General features: G+C 43.5%; 1 long non-coding RNA gene across 1 annotated transcript in view; it reads left to right on the top strand.

Annotated features, from left to right (window-relative positions):
• Positions 1–15,737, top strand: part of LOC132659424 (uncharacterized) — a 41,806-nt gene extending 26,069 nt beyond the window's left edge. The window contains exon 4 of the long non-coding RNA XR_009599873.1: positions 13,789–15,737. This is a non-coding gene — a long non-coding RNA (uncharacterized LOC132659424). The remainder of the gene's footprint in view (positions 1–13,788) is intronic.
• Positions 15,738–19,675: the final 3,938 nt, after the last annotated feature.

Raw genomic sequence — 19,675 nt, 5'->3', positions numbered from 1 at the left:
TCCAACTCAACACATGTTAATGGCTGGTATTGCCACAGTCACTGAGACACGGTAAATATTTAATATCGATTTCTTCCTTTCTTCTTAGCCTAGAGGTGTTTGAATAACAAGTCAGACTCTGATTTCTCTCTTCAGCAATCACAGGAAGAATCTAAGTGTGAAAGTCCTCTTCTGACGCCCCCATGGTTCCCAGCAGATGTTGGCAGCATGGGCCTCGCGGAAAAACCATTACAAGCACCCCCTACTTTTGGAAAGTTTGATCTATGCCATTTCATTTTTACGAAAGACCTACACTAGTATCTGTTTTTGCTCATCGAAGGAAATCCCAAGAGGATTTGTACTTTTTCGGAAAAAGGCAAAAAGTGAAAATAACGATCAGTATTGGTTTTGCATTGAGCTTTTAGAGGCAGCACGGAACCGAACAGCTAGAGTAGCGCCACCAAGCGACTTTGCCTGGCACTACATCCAGCGTCTCAGCGTCAAGCCGCCATTGCTTTGAACTATGTTGGCCAGCCTCCTTGGTTGATCTCGATTTATTTTTAGCATCTGTTATTAGCAAGATGGGTCCTAGGGTGATTGGATTCTTTGCTTTACCCTATTTTGCTTAAGAAAAATTTCCTAGCAATACTAACTTTTGGATAGCAGCATGGGGAGGGAGAGGGGAAGGACTCTGTTAGGATCTCTTTCCTAACTTTATTTTTTTGGGCTCCAAAATCACTGCAGATGGTGATTGCAGCCATGAAATTAAAAGACGCTTCCTCCTTGGAAGAAAAGTTATGAGCAACCTAGATAGCATATTAAAAAGCAGAGACATTACTTTGCTGACTAAGGTGCGTCTAGTCAAGGCTATGGTTTTTCCTGTGATCATGTATGGATGTGAGAGTTGGACTGTGAAGAAGGCTGAGCAGCGAAGAATTGATGCGTTTGAACTGTGGTGTTGGAGAAGACTCTTGAGAGTCTCTTGACTGCAAGGAGGTCCAACCAGTCTATTCTGAAAGAGATCAACCCTGGGATTTCTCTGGAAGGAATGATGCTAAAGCTGAAGCTCCAGTACTTTGGCCACCTCATGTGAAGAGTTGACTCATTGGAAAAGACTTTGATGCTGGGAGGGATTGGGGGCAGGAGGAAAAGGGGACGACAGAGGATGAGATGGCTGGATGGCATCATCATGACTCGATGGACATGAATCTGAGTGAACTCCGGGAGATGGTGATGGACAGGGAGGCCTGGTGTGCTGTGATTCATGGGATCACAAAGAGTCGGGTACGACTGAGCGACTGAACTGAACTGAAAGGTATTTCATTCCTGGGATTGCCTGCATTTCAGAAAACTGCCGGTTTCCTTCTTTTTTTTAAATTTTTAATTGGAGGATAATTACTTTACAATATTGTGATGGTTTCTGCCATACATCAACATGAATGAGCCACAGGTTTATGTTCCCTCCCACTTAAACCTCCCTCCCACCTCCCTCCCCATCCCACCCCTCTAGATTGTCACAGAGCACTGGGGTTTTGTGTTCCCTGTATCAAACAGCAAATTGCCACTGGCTATCTATTTTACATATGGTAATGTATTTGTTTCAATGCTACTTTCTCAATTCTTCCCATCTTCTCCTTCCTCCACTGTGTTCAAAATTGATTTCCTCCTTTAAAATAAAATGAGTAATTTTCTTCGAAGACTTCAGCAAAGTCTTTCAGGAAGACGGTGATCTGGTGGGGCTGATGCTCAGGTCTTCATAGAAAATCAAGGTCCCTCTGTGGGTCACAGTTGCTGTGTCATGATGACTCTTTGCAAAAGGAGGAAACACCATCAATTATGAAAAACGAAGAGTCATTGAGGGATTAACGTTGGGTGAAACCCCTGTTGTAATTCAGCAGATTGCAGTCTGCAAAACCATGGTGTGTTATGATGACTGTTATTTCATTTTAGAATTCTGAGAATTAGTGACCAAAAAAGTCAGAAATTGTTATTCCTCTGTGTCAACTCTCAATTTTTGTGACGGTTGTCATCTTGATCTTCCTCATATAGTAAAAGAAAGCACACCAGCCACTGGCAATTCTTTTTTAACCCCTCCATTAATCAAGGACTTTTTATTCTAGATTTATATATGGTTTGCTTGACTTTTTTTTAAAAAAGTCTTAAGATGATTAGTTTTGTTGTAGCCAATGGGTTTGCTTTCACATGGCAGAGAGTGGCTGGGGGTGTGGACTTTAGTTCTGTTCTAACCCTTTCTTAAGTGGCAACCTACATGTGATGCTCTTTCCTATTGGAGGAGCAGCTGCTGAGCTTGGAGACCCTTTCTCACAGAGATGGGAGTCTAGAACCAGGGCCCAGGGCTGCATCCATAGGCAGGGCCTCATTGCATAGCCTCCACTTCAGCCCTGAGCCATTTTGCACAAGGATGGGTGGACATCTCTGTATGTGTGAGCTGACTCAGTGGACTGAAAGGGGCTTGATTAGCAAACATCAGTTTTTTTAACTTCATCTCAAGAAGTTAAAAAACCTGAGAAAAATGGACAGTTCTCCAATCTACAGAGCATACTTATTTAGGAGTGATACACTGCACCCAATTATGTGTGAGGCTCAGGCCCACTGGTCTCTGTGCCCTAGCTCATTTAATATTCCCCAAAGCTTGCAAAGATTTCCCCCTATTACCAATGAGAAAACCGAGGTGCAAAAAGGAGAAGGGTGGAGGGTGTTGCTTAAAGTCCTAAAACTTGTAAGTGGTGGCACGGAGGCAGAGTCTTCATTGAGCACAAAGGCGAGATGACCTTAAGATGCAGCATGAGGGGTTTAGGGTAGATGTGAGACTCACTTGGGGAAAATAAAAGCTCACCAAAGGGCTTTGCAGTGGCTTACTGTGGAGTATTCTGGATGCCTTTTAAAAAGGTACAAGACGAGTTTTGCAAAAGCCAAAAGGTGGAAGCAACTCAAGGGTCCATTGATAGATAAATGGACAAAAAAAAAATGTGATTGTCTAATGAGTACTACATGCTAAATCACTTTCAGTCCAACTGTTTGTGACCCTGTAGACTGTAGCCCACCAGGCTCCTCTGTCCATGGGATTTCCCAGGCAAGAATACTGGAGTGGGTTGCCATTTCCTCCTCCACAGGATCTTCTCAACCCAGGGATTGAATCCGTGTCTCTTATGTCTCCTGAATTGGCAGGTGGATTCTTTACCATTAGCACCACCTGGGAAGCCCTCTATACACAGAATGGATTATACATAAAATATTATGTATATTATTCATAATTATTATTCAGTGTTAAAAATATTATTAACACTGAATATTATTCAGTGTTAAAAATAAGGAAATTCTGACACATGCTGCACCATGGATGAGCCTTAAGGATGCTGTGCTAAGTGAAAGAAGCCAGTCCCGGGTGGAGAGGGGAGGACGGAGTGGGAGGGCGACATGTCTCCACGACCAAGTGTAAACCAGAAAGCTGGTGGGAAGCTGCTGCACAGCACAGGGCGCTCAGCTCAGTGCTCTGCGGTGACCTAGCGGGGTGGGGTGGGGCGGCAGCGAGAGGGGCTCCAGAAAGAGAGATCTATGTATATATAAAGCTAATTAACATTATTATACAGCAGAAACTAAGACAACCTTGTAAAGCAATTATACTCCAGTAATAATAAAAGAAGAAGCCAGCCACAAAAGGGCATACACTGCATGATTCTGCTTATTGAAGAGATACCCAGAGTAGTCAATTTCCTAGAGACAGAGAGTAGCGTGGAGGGGTGGCAGGGTCTGGGAGGAGGGGACACGGGGGTTATTGTTAGTGGCTATGGGGTTTCAGTTGGGGTGATGAAAAGATAGGGTGGGGATGGTTACACAGCAAAACACATGTGCTTAACTCTACTGAACGGTACACTCGAAATGGTTTAGATGGGAAATTCTACGTTATATGTATTTGACCACAATTAAAACCAAATAGGATGGTTACACACAGTACTTCCTGGGGGTGAGGGCCGGCCTCCAGGACAGGCTGCATGCCCTCAGATGCCATGGCACGTGTGCTGGGAGGGATGGGGTGACTGTCGTGCCCTCCTGGGCCTGGCCTCTGTGCCCCAACGTGCCCTTGACTGTCCACTAGTAACTCTGCCTCAGAGCTGCAACGCTTAGCGTCTCACATGGCTGAGCATCCTCCACCAGGGCTCAGCGGGCTTGGGCCTCTGGGAGTGGTGTTTTTGTGGGCAAGCCTGGCTCTGTGGTTTCTAAGACGTTGACGAGGTTTCATGTTGCAACCCTGGGAAGAAGGACTGGGTGCTTTTTTTTTTGCATGAAAAAAACAATGTGGGCTGATTTACACGTGGGTAAGTTTTCAAGAGTAATTACACATTAGACTCCCTGCGGGATGTGTGCTCCAATGAGGAAAGCAAAGTGTGATTGTGGTGATGAGGCAGATGGACGCTTCAAAGGGCTTGTGCTGCTCCCAAAGTTCCAGAATTCTGAGGAACAACTTGTGATGGGTCAAAGAGGCCCTTTAGGTCATGATTTGTGTTTTGGTGGGAGACATCCTTAGTCAGCGCCTCCTGTTAGGACACTGAACTTCCCCCCACTGCTCCTCTGCAAAGATTCAAGGGTTGCAGTGCAAGGGTTTATGCTTTTCTTTGCCTTCTCTCTTGTCCACGGCCCTTAGTGCAGACACAGGTGAGGCTGCTGTCCTTTTATGTACATAATCTCTGTTCATATCTCTCTTTGTGTAAATGGACTATGTACACTCCCCTATTTTTTAAAAAAAGTTTGTAATATGTATCTTCTGTAATAGAGATCTGAAAGTTGTTAAGAGAGTAGATCCTAAGAATTCTCATCACAAGGGGATAACACATTTTCTTTCTTTTTCTGAACTGGAGTATCATTGATATGGGCTTCCCTGGCGGCTCAGATGGTAAAGAACCACCTGCAATGTGGGAGACCTGGGTTGCTATACAATATTTTGTTAGTTTTAGACATACAGCAAAAAGAGATTATACACACACATATGCTTTTTCAGATTCTTTTCCATTATAGGTTCTTTCTTTTTGCTGCCGCTAAGTCGCTTCAGTCGTGTCTGACTCTGCATGACCCCATAGACGGCAGCCCACCAGGCTCCCCCATCCCTGGGATTCTCCAGGCAAGGACACTGGAGTGGGTTGCCATTTCCTTCTCCGATGCAGGGTATAATTGCTTTACAATGTTGTTTTAGTTTCTGCCGTACAATGAAGTAAATTTCTTTCTTCTTTCTTTTTGTATCTACATGACGTGCTGGATGTTAACTAAACTTATTCTGGTCATCATTCCACGGTATGTGTAAGCCAAACCGTTATGCTGAACACCTTAAACTAACACAGTGCCGTGTGTCACTTATAGCTCATTAAAGGTGTGGGGGGGGAAATTCAGAGTTTGTCAAAGTACAATGCTTACTATGCTTTATTAAGTGTGATAGAAAGCAAGTTAAAACAGATTTTTTTTTACAATAGCAATAGCCAAACAGCAATAAAATAAAATATTCTGACTAAACTTTACATGAGTGATCAATTTTATGTAGAAACTGATTCCTGTAAGTAAACACAGAGCATTATACCATTTTTTGGATTTTATGTCATATAGACAGGAGGTTATATTAGTTTGCATTAGGTAGAAATCAGGTTTCTTTTTAAAAATATTGCAAGTTGAAGTATAGTTGATTTACAGTGGTGTATTAATTACAGGTGTACAGCAAAGTGATTCAGTTACGTACACACACACACACACACACACACACACACACACATATTCTTTTTTTAAACCGACTTTAGTTGGTTGGTTTTGGCTGTGCGGGCTTTCCCTGCCGCGTGGGCTTTTCTCCAGCAGCGCTGAGCGGGCTGCCCTCTGTTGCAGCACTCAGGCCCCTCATCGCAGTGGCTTCTTTGTGGAGCTCCAGGCCGCTGCCTCCAGGCGCTGCAGTGTGTGGGCTCAACAGCTGAGGCTGCGCGGCTCCAGAGCACAGGCCCAATAGTTACGGCCCGCAGGCTTACTTACTCCTAGGCTTGTGGGATCGTCCCTGCTCATGAACTAAACTGGCGTCTCCTACACTGATGGGCAGATCCTTTACAGCTGAGCCAAGAGGGAAACCCAGTTTTTATCACGTAAATGCATATATTTGAACTAACGCTTTTCGTCAGATTACATCACTTTTAACTTAGAGTAACACTATGATCTTGAAAGCTATTGCAACCAGCTTGACGAAACAGACTGTGTTAAGTCCTACATATATATATTGTTTTATTTTTAAGTGACCACATCTCTTTGTTTTAGGTATAAAGTTAGAAAATTTTTTGTACACAGCTTACTTAATTCTCCTGTCTATTCTGAGCACATTCTATCTTCAAAAGTGTAATATTCAATAGCATTTTAAATCTAAAGAGAGTTTGATGATGCAGGCTTTAAAACAAATAATCTTATATAGAATCAAGTATTTGAGGACAAAATACAGCAATAGTGTCCAGATTGGCTGTGAGAAAGATGCAAATTCAAGGTACATTTTTTTCTCTACCTAAAATGTACATTTTTTACTTACTTTAGTTCAGTTCAGTCTCTCAGTCGTGTCTGACTCTTTGCGACCCCACGAATTGCAGCACGCCAGGCCTCCCTGTCCATCACCAACTCCCAGAGTTCACTCAGACTCATGTCCATCAAGTCGGTGATGCCATCCAGACATCTCATCCTCTGTTGTCCCCTTCTCCTCCTGCCCCCAATCCCTCCCAGCATCAAAGTCTTTTCCAGTGAGTCAACTCTTTGCATGAGGTGGCCAAAGTACTGAAGTTTCAGCTTTAACATCATTCCTTCCAAAGAAATCCCAGGGTTGATCTCCTTCAGAATGGACCGGTGGATCTCCTTGCAGTCCAAGGGACTCTCAAGAGTCTTCTCCAACACCACACTTCAAAAGCATCAATTCTTTGGTGCATGACCACTGGAAAAACCATAGCCTTGGCTAGACGGACCTTTGGTGGCAAAGTAATGTCTCTGCTTTTCAATATGCTATCTAGGTTGGTCATAACTTTTCTTCCAAGGAGGAAGCGTCTTTTAGTTTCATGGCTGCAATCACCATCTGCAGTGATTTTGGAGCCCCCAAAATTAAAGTCTGACACTGTTTCCACTGTTTCCCCATCTATTTTCCATAAAGCGATGGGACCAGATGCCATGATCTTTGTTTTCTGAATGGTGAGCTTTAAGCCAACTTTTTCACTCTCCTCTTTCACTTTCATCAAGAGGCTCTTTAGTTTCTCTTCACTTTCTGCCATAAGGGTGGTGTCATCTGCATATCTGAGGTTATTGATATTTCTCCCGGCAATCTTGATTCCAGCTTGTACTTCTTCCAGCCCAGTGTTTCTCATGATGTACTCTGCATAGAAGTTAAATAAGCAGGGGGACAATATACAGCCTTCCTTTTCCTATTTGGAACCAGTCTGTTGTTCCATGTCAGTTCTAACTGTTGCTTCCTGACCTGCATACAGGTTTCTCAAGAGGCAGGTCAGGTGGTCTGGTATTCCCATCTCTTTCAAAAATTTCCACAGTTTATTGTGATCCACACAGTCAAAGGCTTGGGCATAGTCAATAAAGCAGAAATAATAGACATTTTTCTGGAACTCTCTTGCTTTTTTGATGATCCAGTGGATGTTGGCAATTTGATTTCTGGTTCCTCTAGCTTTTCAAAAACCAGCTTGAACATCTGGAAGTTCACGGTTCACGTATTGCTGAAGACTGGCTTGGAGAATTTTGAGCATTACGTTACTAGCGTGTGAGATGAGTGCAATTGTGCGGTAGTTTGAGCATTCTTTGGCATTGCCTTTCTTTGGGATTGGAATGAAAACTGACCTTTTGCAGTCCTGTGGCCACTACTGAGTTTTCCAAATTTGCTGGCACATTGAGTGCAGCAGTTTCACAGCATCATCTTTCAGGATTTGAAATAGCTCCACTGGAATGCCATCACCTCCACTAGCTTTGTTCGTAGTGATGCTTTCTAAGGCTCACTTGACTTCACATTCCAGGATGTCTGGCTCTAGGTGAGTGATCACACCATCATGATAATCTTGATCATGAAGATCTTTTTGTACAGTTCTTCTGTGTATTCTTGCCACCTCTTCTTAATATCTTCTGCTTCTGTTAGGTCCATACCATTTCTGTCCTTTATCAAGCCCATTTTTGCATGAAATGTTCCCTTGATATCTCTAATTTTCTTGAAGAGATCTCTAGTCTTTCCCATTCTGTTGTTTTCCTCTAATTCTTTGCATTGATCGCTGAGGAAGGCTTTCTTATCTCTTCTTTCTATTCTTTGGAACTCTGCATTCAGATGCTTATATCTTTCCTTTTCTCCTTTGCTTTTCACTTCTCTTCTTTTCACAGCTATTTGTAAAGCCTCCTTAGACAGCCATTTTGCTTTTTTTGCATTTCTTTTCCATGGGGATGGTCTTGATCCCTGTCTCCTGTACAATGTCATGAACCTCCATCCATAATTCATCAGGCACTCTATCTATCAGATCTAGTCCCTTAAATCTATTTCTCACTTCCACTGTATAATCATAATGGATTTGATTTAGGTCATACCTGAATGGTCTAGCGGTTTTCCCTACTTTCTTCAGTTTTAGTCTGAATTTGGCAATAAGGAGTTCATGATCTGAGCCACAGTCAGCTCCCGGTCTTGTTTTTGTTGACTGTATAGAGCTTCTCCATCTTTGGCTGCAAAGAATATAATCAATCTGATTTTGGTGTTGACCATCTGGTGATGTCCATGTGTAGAATCTTGTCTTGTGTTGTTGGAAGAGGGTGTTTGCTATGACCAGTGCATTTTCTTGGCAAAACTCTATTAGTCTTTGCCCTGCTTCATTCCGCATTCCAAGGCCAAATTTGCCTGTTACTCCAGGTGTTTCTTGACTTCCTACTTTTGCATTTCAGTCTCCCACAATGAAAAGGACATCTTTTTTGGGTGTTAGTTCTAAAAGTTCTTGTAGGTCTTCATAGAACCATTCAACTTCAGCTTCTTCAGCATTACTGGTTGGGGCATAGACTTGGATTACTATGATATTGAATGGTTTGCCTTGGAAACGAACAGAGATCATTCTGTTGCTTTTGAGATTGCATCCAAGTACTGCATTTCTGACTCTTTTGTTGACCATGATGACTACTCCATTTCTTCTGAGGGATTCCGGCCCACAGTAGTAGATATAATGGTCATCTGAGTTAAATTCACCCATTCCAGTCCATTTTAGTTTGCTGATTCCTAGGATGTCGACATTCACTCTTGCCATCTCCTGTTTGACCACTTCCAATTTGCCTTGATTCATGGGCCTGACATTTCAGGTTCCTATGCAATATTGCTCTTTACAGCATCGGACTTTGCTTCTATCACCAGTCACATCCACAACTGGGTATTGTTTTTGCTTTGGCTCCATCCCTTCATTCTTTCTGGAGTTATTTCTCCATTGATCTCCAGTAGCATATTGAGCACCTACTGACCTGGGGAGTTCCTCTTTCAGTAGCCTATCATTTTGCCTTTTCATACTGTTCATGGGGTTCTCAAGGCAAGAATACTGAAGTGGCTTGCCATTCCCTTCTCCAGTGGACCACATTCTGTCAGACCTCTCCACCATGACCCACCCGTCTTGGGTGGCCCCATGGGCATGGCTTAGTTTCATTGAGTTAGACAAGGCTGTGGTCCTAGTGTGATTAGACTGACTAGTTTTCTGTGAGTATGGTTTCAGCATGTCTGCCCTCTGATGCCCTCCTGCAACACCTGCCATCTTACTTGGGTTTCTCTTACCTTGGATGAGGGGTATCTCCTCACCGCCACCCCTCCTGACCTTGAACGTGGAATAGCTCCTCTAGGCCCCTTCTGCACCCACGCAGCCACTGCTCCTTGGACATGGGGTTGCTCCTCCCAGCTGTTGCCCCTGATCTCAGACGTGGGGGAGCTCCTCTTGGCCGCCACCCCTCTGGCATGGGGTCCTCCTGGCTTCTGTCCGTGACCTCGGACATGGGGTAGCTCCTCTTGGCCATGCTCTGTCTTACTTACTTTAAGATCCCTTTATAAAAGTAGTGAAATCAGAAGCCTTATTTAATGTAATCAAACTATTTTTACAGGTGTGAAGAAGGATTGTGTAGAAAGAATACTGTAAAAGGTACTGATTTTAAGAATAAAAGACTATGAAAATCTTTTATTATGTTCTGCACAGCCAGTGAGTTCCACGAATTTTCAGTACTATAAATATGAAAAGTGAAGAATATTTATATCCAAATACCCTTTGGCCATAGTTCTTGATTAAGAACTGCTGTATTCAAAATGGATAACCAACAAGGACCTACGGTATAGTGCATGCAACTCTACTCAATGTTGTGCGGCAGCCTGGATGGGAGGGGCATTTGGGGGAGAATGGATACATGTATATGTATGGCTGAGTCCCTTCGCTGTTCACCTGAAACCATCACAACATTGTTAATCGACTATACCCCAATATAAAATAAAAAGTTTAAACTTTAAAGTCAGAAAAAAAGAAATCATATACTGCATGGAAAGCAAAATTATTGTCTAATAATTTTTATATCTAATATCTAAGTGAGTCCCAGAGGTGGACATTCTAGGAGGGAAAAAGATTAAAAAAAAAAAAAGGATAACATACAATCAGTGGAAATTTTCAATAGCAACAATCTGGGAGGCATGAATAACATGACTTGGCTATGTCTGTTTTTTAAGAAGGTTATTTTAAAGTTCTCAGATGAATTGAGTTTGGGGTTCTTTTTTGCTATTAATTTATAACTTACGGAATTGAGTTAGTGAAGCGGCCTTGTGGGATTTCTGCTTTGAGAAACTTGTTGAAGTGTTTTTTGAAGTCTGATGGTTTGCCAGTTTTTGTGAGGGTTTTGTGTGTTTGAAGTTAATGCTTTCTTTCTGCTTCTGGGGTATCAATTTCTCTATTCAGTCATTCCTGTTACTCAGATCTTCTGGACCTTCAGTTTTCAGGGATGTGTTGTTAGTTTTGGAAGAGGTGAATCTGACCATCTCTTGCCTTTCGGTCAGTTTCCTCTCTGAAATATTTTGCAGTTAGTTGTCAGGAGCGTCAGCGTTGATTATTACACATTCTACTTTCATGTTCAGTATGTGTTTTGTTTGTCCTCATGGATACTTTTATGTTTGAATTCTATTGTCTGGAAGTAGTATTGATCCAATATCTACTTGTTAGTATTTTCATGGTATGCTTTTTTCTTTCTAATCTTTTCTTTGTATCCTTTTTCATTGTTTTTTCAGGAGTGTTCACTCATCCTAGAATTTCTGACTTTGTAGAAGAATTTAACCTTGAATTTCTACTGATGTGTTTGAATTCATTCCTGTGATGTTGCTCTAATTTTGTTTCTATAATGGTGCCTGTTCATCTCTTTTTTAATTAAAAATGTTTTCTTACTTTCTGTGGATTGATAGCTTTCTTCATTTTAATCCATCCTTTTTTATTCTAATAGATTGAAAGTGAAGTGAAGTGAACTGAAAGTCGCTCAGTCATGTCTGACTCTTTGCGACCCCATGGACTATTCAGTCCATGGAATTCTCCAGGCCAGAATATTGGAGTGGGTAGCCTTTCCCTTCTCCAGGGGATCTTCCCAACCCAGGGATCGAACCCAGGTCTCCCACATTGCTGGGCAGATTCTTTACCAGCTGAGCCACCAGGGAAGCCCAGATTCAAAGTACTAGATCTCAATTCTGTATTTTTCTAGTGATCAGCATTAAAGCTTTGACTTACAAGTTTTGTCCCCCTATTGATGCTGACTTAATTACATCTATATTCCTCACTGCCTCCTGTCTCCTTTGAACAAGACAGAACCTTTATACTTTCGCTGCTGTCACCGCTTCTCATTTTGAGACTGTCTGGAATACTCATCAAGATTATTGTTAACTTTTTTCCTACAGTCAACACTTGTTTAGATGTAACTATATAGTTTATTCTTTTCCTGTCACTGGTTTTTGTTGTTGTTCCTTGAAGGGATATTTTCTTGTAATTCTTTCACAGAAGGGGCCTGAATAGTAAGCTTTCTGCATCCATCTATTGGGTGCTGTGTGCTTAGTCGCTCAGTCGTGCCCAACTCTTTGTGACCCCGTTGACTGTAGCCTGCCAGGCTCCTCTGTCCATAGAATTCTCCAGGCAAGAATACTGAGAATACTAGCCTGGGTTGCCATGCCCTCCTCCAGTGGGTCTTCCCAACCCGGGGATTGAACCCAGGTCTCCCACACTGCAGGCAGATTCTTTTCCATCTGAGCCGCCAGGGAAGTCCAAAAATACTGGACAGGGTAGCCTATCCCTTCTCCAGGAGATCTTCCTGACCCAAGAATTGAACTGGGGCCTCCTGCATTCCAGGTGGATTCTTTGCCAGCAGAGCTAATACTGGAGTGAGTTGCCATGTCCTCCTCCAGGGGATCTTCCCAATCTAGGGATTGAACCCGTGTCTCTTACATCTCCTGCACTGGCAGGCAGGTTCTTACCACTAGCACCACCTGGGAAGCCCCTAGGTGCTGTGGCATTAATTATATAACATTAATTAATTATATAGCAATTAGCCCATGGTCCTGTGACTTATAATGACAAGCCTATATTTTGCTTACCTGTGGGTTTGTGGGTCAGCTGGAGTTTGGTGGCTTCTGGATAGGCTTGGCTGAGCTTGGCTCCAACGATAAGTCAGAGCAGATTTGAATCTGCTCCATGTATCTCATTATGGGAGAATCAGCTCCTGGAGGCATACTCTTCTCATGGCAAATGAGAGACGTTCAAGAGGCTAAGCCAAACCATGCCAACATCGTCCAAGGCTTTGCTCGCATAGGATTGGTCAAAGCAAGTCACATGATCAAATCCAAAGGCAATAAGATGGGGGTATCAACCTCGTCTTCTCTGCCGAGAGGCTCTTCAAGGTACCTTAGCCAAGGAAGGAGCAAAGAACTGAGAGCAACCATCCAACACAACTGGAATTTTCCCCTCACGTGTGAATGATAGTTTGGTTGAGTGTGGAATTTTCTCCTCTCCTCCTCCCACCACTCCTCCTCCTTCTCCCCTCTTTTTCCTTTTTCTCCCTCCTCTGCTGCTGCTGCTGCTGCTGCTGCTGCTGCTGCTGCTGCTGCTGCTGCTGCTGCTGCTGCTGCTAAGTCGCTTCAGTCGTGTCCGACTCTGTGCGACCTCATAGACGGAAGCCCACCAGGCTCCCCCGTCCCTGGGATTCTCCAGGCAAGATACTGGAGTGGGTTGCCATTTCCTTCTCCAATGCATGAAAGTGAAAAGTGAAAGTGAAGTCGCTCAGTCGTGTCTGACTCTTAGCGACCCCATGGACTGCAGCCCACCAGGCTCCTCCGCCCATGGGATTTTCCAGGCAAGAGCACTGGAGTGGGCTGCCATTGCCTTCTCCGTCTCCCTCCTCTACTCACATCTTTTCCTGAAGCCTTATACCTGGAAGATTTTACTTGTGACCTTTTCAGTACATTTTACTTAAAATTTTTTAAAAATTAAAAATACTGTCTGTGTAAAGGAATATGTACGTAGGTTTGCCATAAAATTAAGTATGTTTATTTTTGGATCCCTTTCTGTTTATTCTTTTTTAGTTCTTTTTCTGGCCAATTTATTCTTACATTTGTGAGATGGATGCTTCTTACGTTGACTGTTTATTATTATATGTACTATATTATATATTTATACTATATAAACATAGATATTTTATATAAATGTATATTATACATATTTATATTATCATAAATATAGTCACAGCTATGCTTTTTTTTGAACTGATGCTTTTTTCCAGTAGCCATGTGTGCATGTGCGAGCTGGACCATAAAGAAGCCTGAGCACTGAAGAAATGATGCTTTCAAACTGTGGTGCTGGAGAAGGCTCTGGAGAGACCCCTGGACTGCAAGGAGATCAAACCAGTCAATCCTAAAGGAAATCAACCCTGAATGTTCATTGGAAGGATTGTTGCTGAAGCTAAAGCTCCAATGCTGAGTACTGATGTGAAGAGGGATAATACATTGGAAAAGACCCTGATGCTCGGAAAGATTGAAGGCACAAAGAGAAAGGGGCAGCAGAAGATGAGGTGGTTAGATAGCATCGCTGACTCAATGGACATGAATTTGAACAAACTCTGGGAGACAGAGAAGCCTGGTGTGCCGCAGTCCATGGGGTCGCAAACAGTTGGACAGGACTTAATGACTGAACAACAATGAAATTATTTATTCTTTAAATATTTGTTGATTATTTGTTATTTATTCTTTGAATGCTTGTTCTTTTGCAGATACACTGTCCAGTTCTGAATAGGAGGTTGCCTGAATGCTGTATCTCCTTAACTGCAATTAGTGAGAGGGGCGTGGTGGGGGGATAGGACAGGAAAGGCTGTGTGGTGAGGAGGTGGGCTCTGCACCCCCCTGGTCTTGTCTTCCACGGGTTTGTGTAAGCGTCTGGTCCTCTGAGCACCGCCCCCACTTACGGTTATATATCCTGCTTAGGGATTGTTTTCTTTTCTAAAGCAGACCTTGCTTTCATTTCTAGAATTCTGGGATGAGAAGGAAGGCAGGGATGCACCGTTTAGCTGGTTTCTTCTCAGATACTTTTCTAGGAGTAAGTTTTAAAAAGGAAGTGAGAGCCCAAGAACCCAGGAGAGAGGAAGCAGGAAAGGGAGTCAGCTGTTGAAATCCTCTCCACACGTCCTTTCCTGCAGGAAGAGCCTGGCCCAGGCACTGGGGACCATCAGTGGACAGCGGCGCAGATCACGTCTGCCCTGTCCTTGCTCTTCCTCTGCCTTCCCTCGCCCCCTGCTCCCTGTGCAAGGGTGTGTTGAAGGGAGATGCTGGCCATGCCTCCGGGCCCTTCCCACTCTCTGTGCATGATTAGCATTCACACAATGGACGTCTTGGGAGGCACATGTTTGGTTTTTTGAAGGACCAAGCAGGCTCCTACACTACACAATTTCCTGATGTGGGAGGTCCCCTGGATTTTCCCTTGAATGTATCCTTTATCCCAGGGAGGGCCTGAAATGCTTTGTCCGCTGAAAGATGCACTTGTGTACTTGTGGGACATCAACTGAGTGCTGTGTGCCAGGGGCTCACGTGAGAAGCTGAGCATCTGAAGGTCACTTGCCTAGAAGGCACTTTTCATCCAGTAGAGCAAGACTTTTGTACTGGGTTATTATGGTACCTACAAAATATGTGGCGTAGTTTCATTTCTGCTTGCTGAGTTGGGGAGATGGCTGGACTGAGAGAGAGTTTATGGTAGCGATGAGAGGTCAGTAGGCAGTTTCTGAGCAGTGAGGGCGGCTGTGGGGGAGACAACGGATCTAGACTGCACTCCAGGCAGTGAGGCAGGGAGTCTCCAGAAAGTTCTGAACAGGGACTTTGCAGCTCCCTGTAGTTGGGTTTCAGGAAGACCCATCTGGTAGGTGTGAGGAGGAGGGACTGGATGGGGCAGGTCAGATGGGGAGCACTGACGAGAGGCTGTTTGGAGTCCTGGGACTTGGGTAATAAACTCGTGCCCATGCCGTGAGTACCCTGCTCTATTTAGAATGGATAGCCAACAAGGACCTACTGTGTAGCTAGGGAACTCTGCTCCATGTCGTATGGCAGCCTGGATGGGAGGGGCTTTGGGGGAGAGTGGACACATGTGCCTGTGTATGGCTGAGTCCCTTTGCTGTCCACCTGAAAGCACTACGACATTGTTTGTTAATCGACTATGCTCCAGTATGAAATAAAAAGTTTAAAATAACAGAAACTAGTGCCCATGAGGGTTTCCTGATTTGGAATCTCTGCATACTCACATACAGGCAGACACACACGCTCACTCTCATGCACACTCCCACACGGCCAGATGCAGAAGCTGCTGGACCGAAGTCACTGCTCAGCTGGTGCCAGGTCAATGTACAACGGAAGGAGGGTCCATGGAAACAGCAGCTCTGGAGACCACTCTCCTTTCATCTCTTCTTGGAGCCCTGGGGACAGGACTATGCCTAAGAAGGGGAGTAGACCCTCAAGGTGATATAATTGCCCATGTCATTTGGCCTCAAAGTGGACAAAGGAGACTTCAACACAGTTAAATCACCTGACTGTTCAAGATGAGTCGATCAGTGTGTTTAGGAGAGGACAAGGGGAAATATATCCAAATAACCCTTTCTATCGGGCATCAGAAAGAACCTGCCCGCCAGTGCAGGAGATGCTGGAGACACGGGTTCGATAGCTGGATTGGAAAGATCGCCTGGAGAAGGAAATGGCAGCCCACTCCAGTATTCTTTTCTGGGAAATCCCATAGACAGAGGAGCTTGGCAGGCTGCAGTCCATGAGGTCACAAAAGAGTCAGATGTGACTTAGCAACTAAATAAGAAACAATGCAGGAGTTGTGCACCAGAGGAGACCAGCAAGACAAGGCAGGTGGCTTAGCAAGTCCTAACATGTGTGCTGTTAACAAAGTTTCTGTCAGTTCAGTTCAGTTGAGTTCAGGTCAGTTCAGTCGCTCAGTCGTGTCCGACTCTCTGCGACCCTATGAACTGCAGCACACCAGGCCTCCCTGTCCATCACCAACTCCCGGAGTTCACCCAAACCCATGTCCATTGAGTTGGTGATGCCATCCAACCATCTCATCTTCTGTCATCCCCTTCTCCCCCTGCCCTCAATCTTTCCCAGCATCAGGGTCTCTTCAAGTAAGTCAGCTCTTTGCATCAGGTGGCCAAAGTATTAGAGTTTCAGCTTCAACATCAGTCCTTCCAATGAACACCCAGGACTGATTTCCTTTAGGTTGGACTGGTTGGATCTCCTTGCAGTCCAAGGGACTCTCAAGAGTCTTCTCCAACACCACAGTTCAAAAGCATTGCTTCTTCAGTGCTCAGCTTTTTCTTATAGTCCAACTCTCACATCCATACATGACTACTGGAAAAACCATAGCCATGACTAGACGGACCTTTGTTGACAAAGTAATGTCTCTGCTTTTTATATGCTGTCTAGGTTGATCATAACTTTCTTTCCAACGAGTAAGCGTCCTTTCATTTCATGGCTGCAATCACCATCTGCAGTGGTTTTGGAGCCCAGAAAATAGTCAGCCACTGTTTCCACTGTTTCCCTGTCTACTTGCCATGGAGTGATGGGACTGGATGTCATGATCTTAGTTTTCTGAATGTTGAGCTTTAAGCCAACTTTTCACTCTCCACTTTCACTTTCATCAAGAGGCTCTTTAGTTCTTCTTCACTTTCTGCCATAAGGGTGGTGTCATCTGCATATCTGAGGTTATTGATATTTCTCCCAGCAATCTTGATTCCAGCTTGTGCTTCTTCCAGCCCAATGTTTCTCATGATGTAATTTGCATACAAGTTAAATAAGCAGGGTGACAATATACAGCCTTGACGTACCCCTTTTCCTATTTGGAACCAGTCTGTTGTTCCATGTCCAGTTCTAACTATTGCTTCCTGACCTGCATGTAGGTTTCTCAAGAGGCAGATCAGGTGGTCTGGTATGCCCATCTCTTTCAGAATTTTCCACAGTTTATTGTGATCCACACAGTCAAAGGCTTTGGCATAGTCAATAAAGCAGAAATCAATGTTTTTTCTGGAACTCTCTTGCTTTTTCCATGATCCAGTGGATGTTGGCAATTTGATCTCTGGTTCCTCTGCCTTTTCAAAAACCAGTTTGAACATCTGGAAGTTCACAGTTCACGTATTGCTGAAGACTGGCTTGGAGAATTTTTGAGCACGTGAGATGAGTGCAATTGTGCGGTAGTGTGAGCATTCTTTGGCATTGCCTTTCTTTGGGATTGGAATGAAAACTGACCTTTTCCAGTCCTGTGGCCACGGCTGAGTTTTCCAAATTTGTTGACATATTGACTGTAGCACTTTCCTAGCATCGTCTTTTAGGATTTGAAATAGCTCAACTGGAATTCCATCACATCCACTAGCTCTGTTTGTTGTGATGCTTCCTAAGGCCCTCTTGACTTCACATTCCAGGATGTCTGGCTCTAGGTGAGTGATCACACCATCGTGATTATCTGGGTCAGGAAGATCTTTTTTGTACAGTTTTTCTGTGTATTCTTGTCACCTCTTCTTAATATCTTCTGCTTCTGTTAGGTCCAGACCATTTCTGTCTTTTATTGAACCCAATTTTGCATGAAATGTTCCCTTGGTATCTCTAATTTTCTTGAAGAGATCTCTAGTCTTTCCCATTCTATTGTTTTCTTCTATTTCTTTGCATTGATTGCTGAGGAAGGCTTTCTTATCTTTCCTTGCTATTCTTTGGAACTCTGCATTCAGATGGGAATATCTTTCCTTTTCTCCTTTGCTTTTGGCTTCTCTTCTTTTCACAGCTATTTGTAAGTCCTCCTCAGACAACCATTTTGCTTTTTTGCTTTTCTTTTTCTTGGGGATGGTCTTGATTCCTATCTCCTGTACAATGTCATGAACCTCCGTCCATAGTTCATCAGGCACTCTATCAGATCTAGTCCCTTAAATCTATTTCTTACTTCCACTGAATAATCATAAGGGATTTGGTTTAGGTCATAACTGAATGGTGTAGTGGTTTTCCCTACTTTCCACAATTTAAGTCTGAATTTGGCAATAAGGAGTCCATAATCTGAGCCACAGTCAGCTCCTGGTCTTGTTTTTGCTGACTGTATAAAGCTTCTCCATCTTTGGCTGCAAAGAATATAATCAATATGATTTCAGTGTTGGCCATCTGGTGATGTCCATATGTAGAGTCTTCTATAGTCTTGGGTAAAGGTTACTAGGGAATCAGGGCACGTGATTATTTCAAAGACTTATCTTGAATCCAGACAAGTGAGTTTTGAAGTATTTGGCAGCCTGTTACTTTTGTTCAGTGAAGTCACGTGCATCCATTTACCAGTGAGGCCTAGTTCCAGGGCTTACAGTATGGGCACCCAGGTTTCCTTTCAGTGGTTGGAGGTCCCTTGCAGAAGTCCCATCATTCAAATCTGGGTCTAGGATAGGAGTGTTCTGCATTTTGGAAGTGGCCATTACCCAGTACTGAATTAATGCTAACTATAACTGGATTTAATTTCCAACAAAACTCAACCAAAACCCCCTCTTTCGCTTTCATACTATGTTCTTGGAGAAAAGCTATAATTAAGTTACCCAGGGCATTGTCAGATTTTATTTTGGGTTGAAATGTCTCATGTTTGATTTTGGTGCAGAAATAATTTCCTTTGGAGAAGGTTGTAAAAGATCCTTTCAGCTCTTTTTCTTGTAATAGAAAAGTAGGAAAAGAAAGTATCTTCATTTTTGTCTGTTTCACCCAACAAGGACTCTGAGTCCATGTCATGAACTTAAAACTGTCAGATGTTGTGTGAGATGGCAACTGTTTATAAAATACATGTCAAAGTGCTTCATTTTCTAGAAGGCACTTTTCTAGCAGCCTTGATAATCTGGAACACAGCCAATAACAAACATGTAATAAAAACAGCCATAGAACTGCCAAAATATTATCAAAACTCCAAGCTCCCCAGCAGCTCCCCAACTCTGGCTCATAACCCACATGTCTGTCAGGTGTCTCTGCAGAGTGAATTTTACTCTTCATTTAGATTCCAATAAACACACTCTTGGCTCAATGATTTGCTTCACCCTCAGAGAGTTAGAAGTAAGGATTGAACAGACTCTGAACATAGGTACCCTGAAGTCAGAGAGACAGCTGGCAGGCTGGCAGTAAGGCAGG

The sequence above is a fragment of the Ovis aries genome, chromosome 3 (genome assembly GCF_016772045.2).
Source record: "Ovis aries strain OAR_USU_Benz2616 breed Rambouillet chromosome 3, ARS-UI_Ramb_v3.0, whole genome shotgun sequence".
Taxonomy (NCBI): domain Eukaryota; kingdom Metazoa; phylum Chordata; class Mammalia; order Artiodactyla; family Bovidae; genus Ovis; species Ovis aries.
The sequence above is the reverse complement of the archived record's forward strand: the minus strand, read 5'-3'. Positions and strand labels throughout refer to the sequence as shown.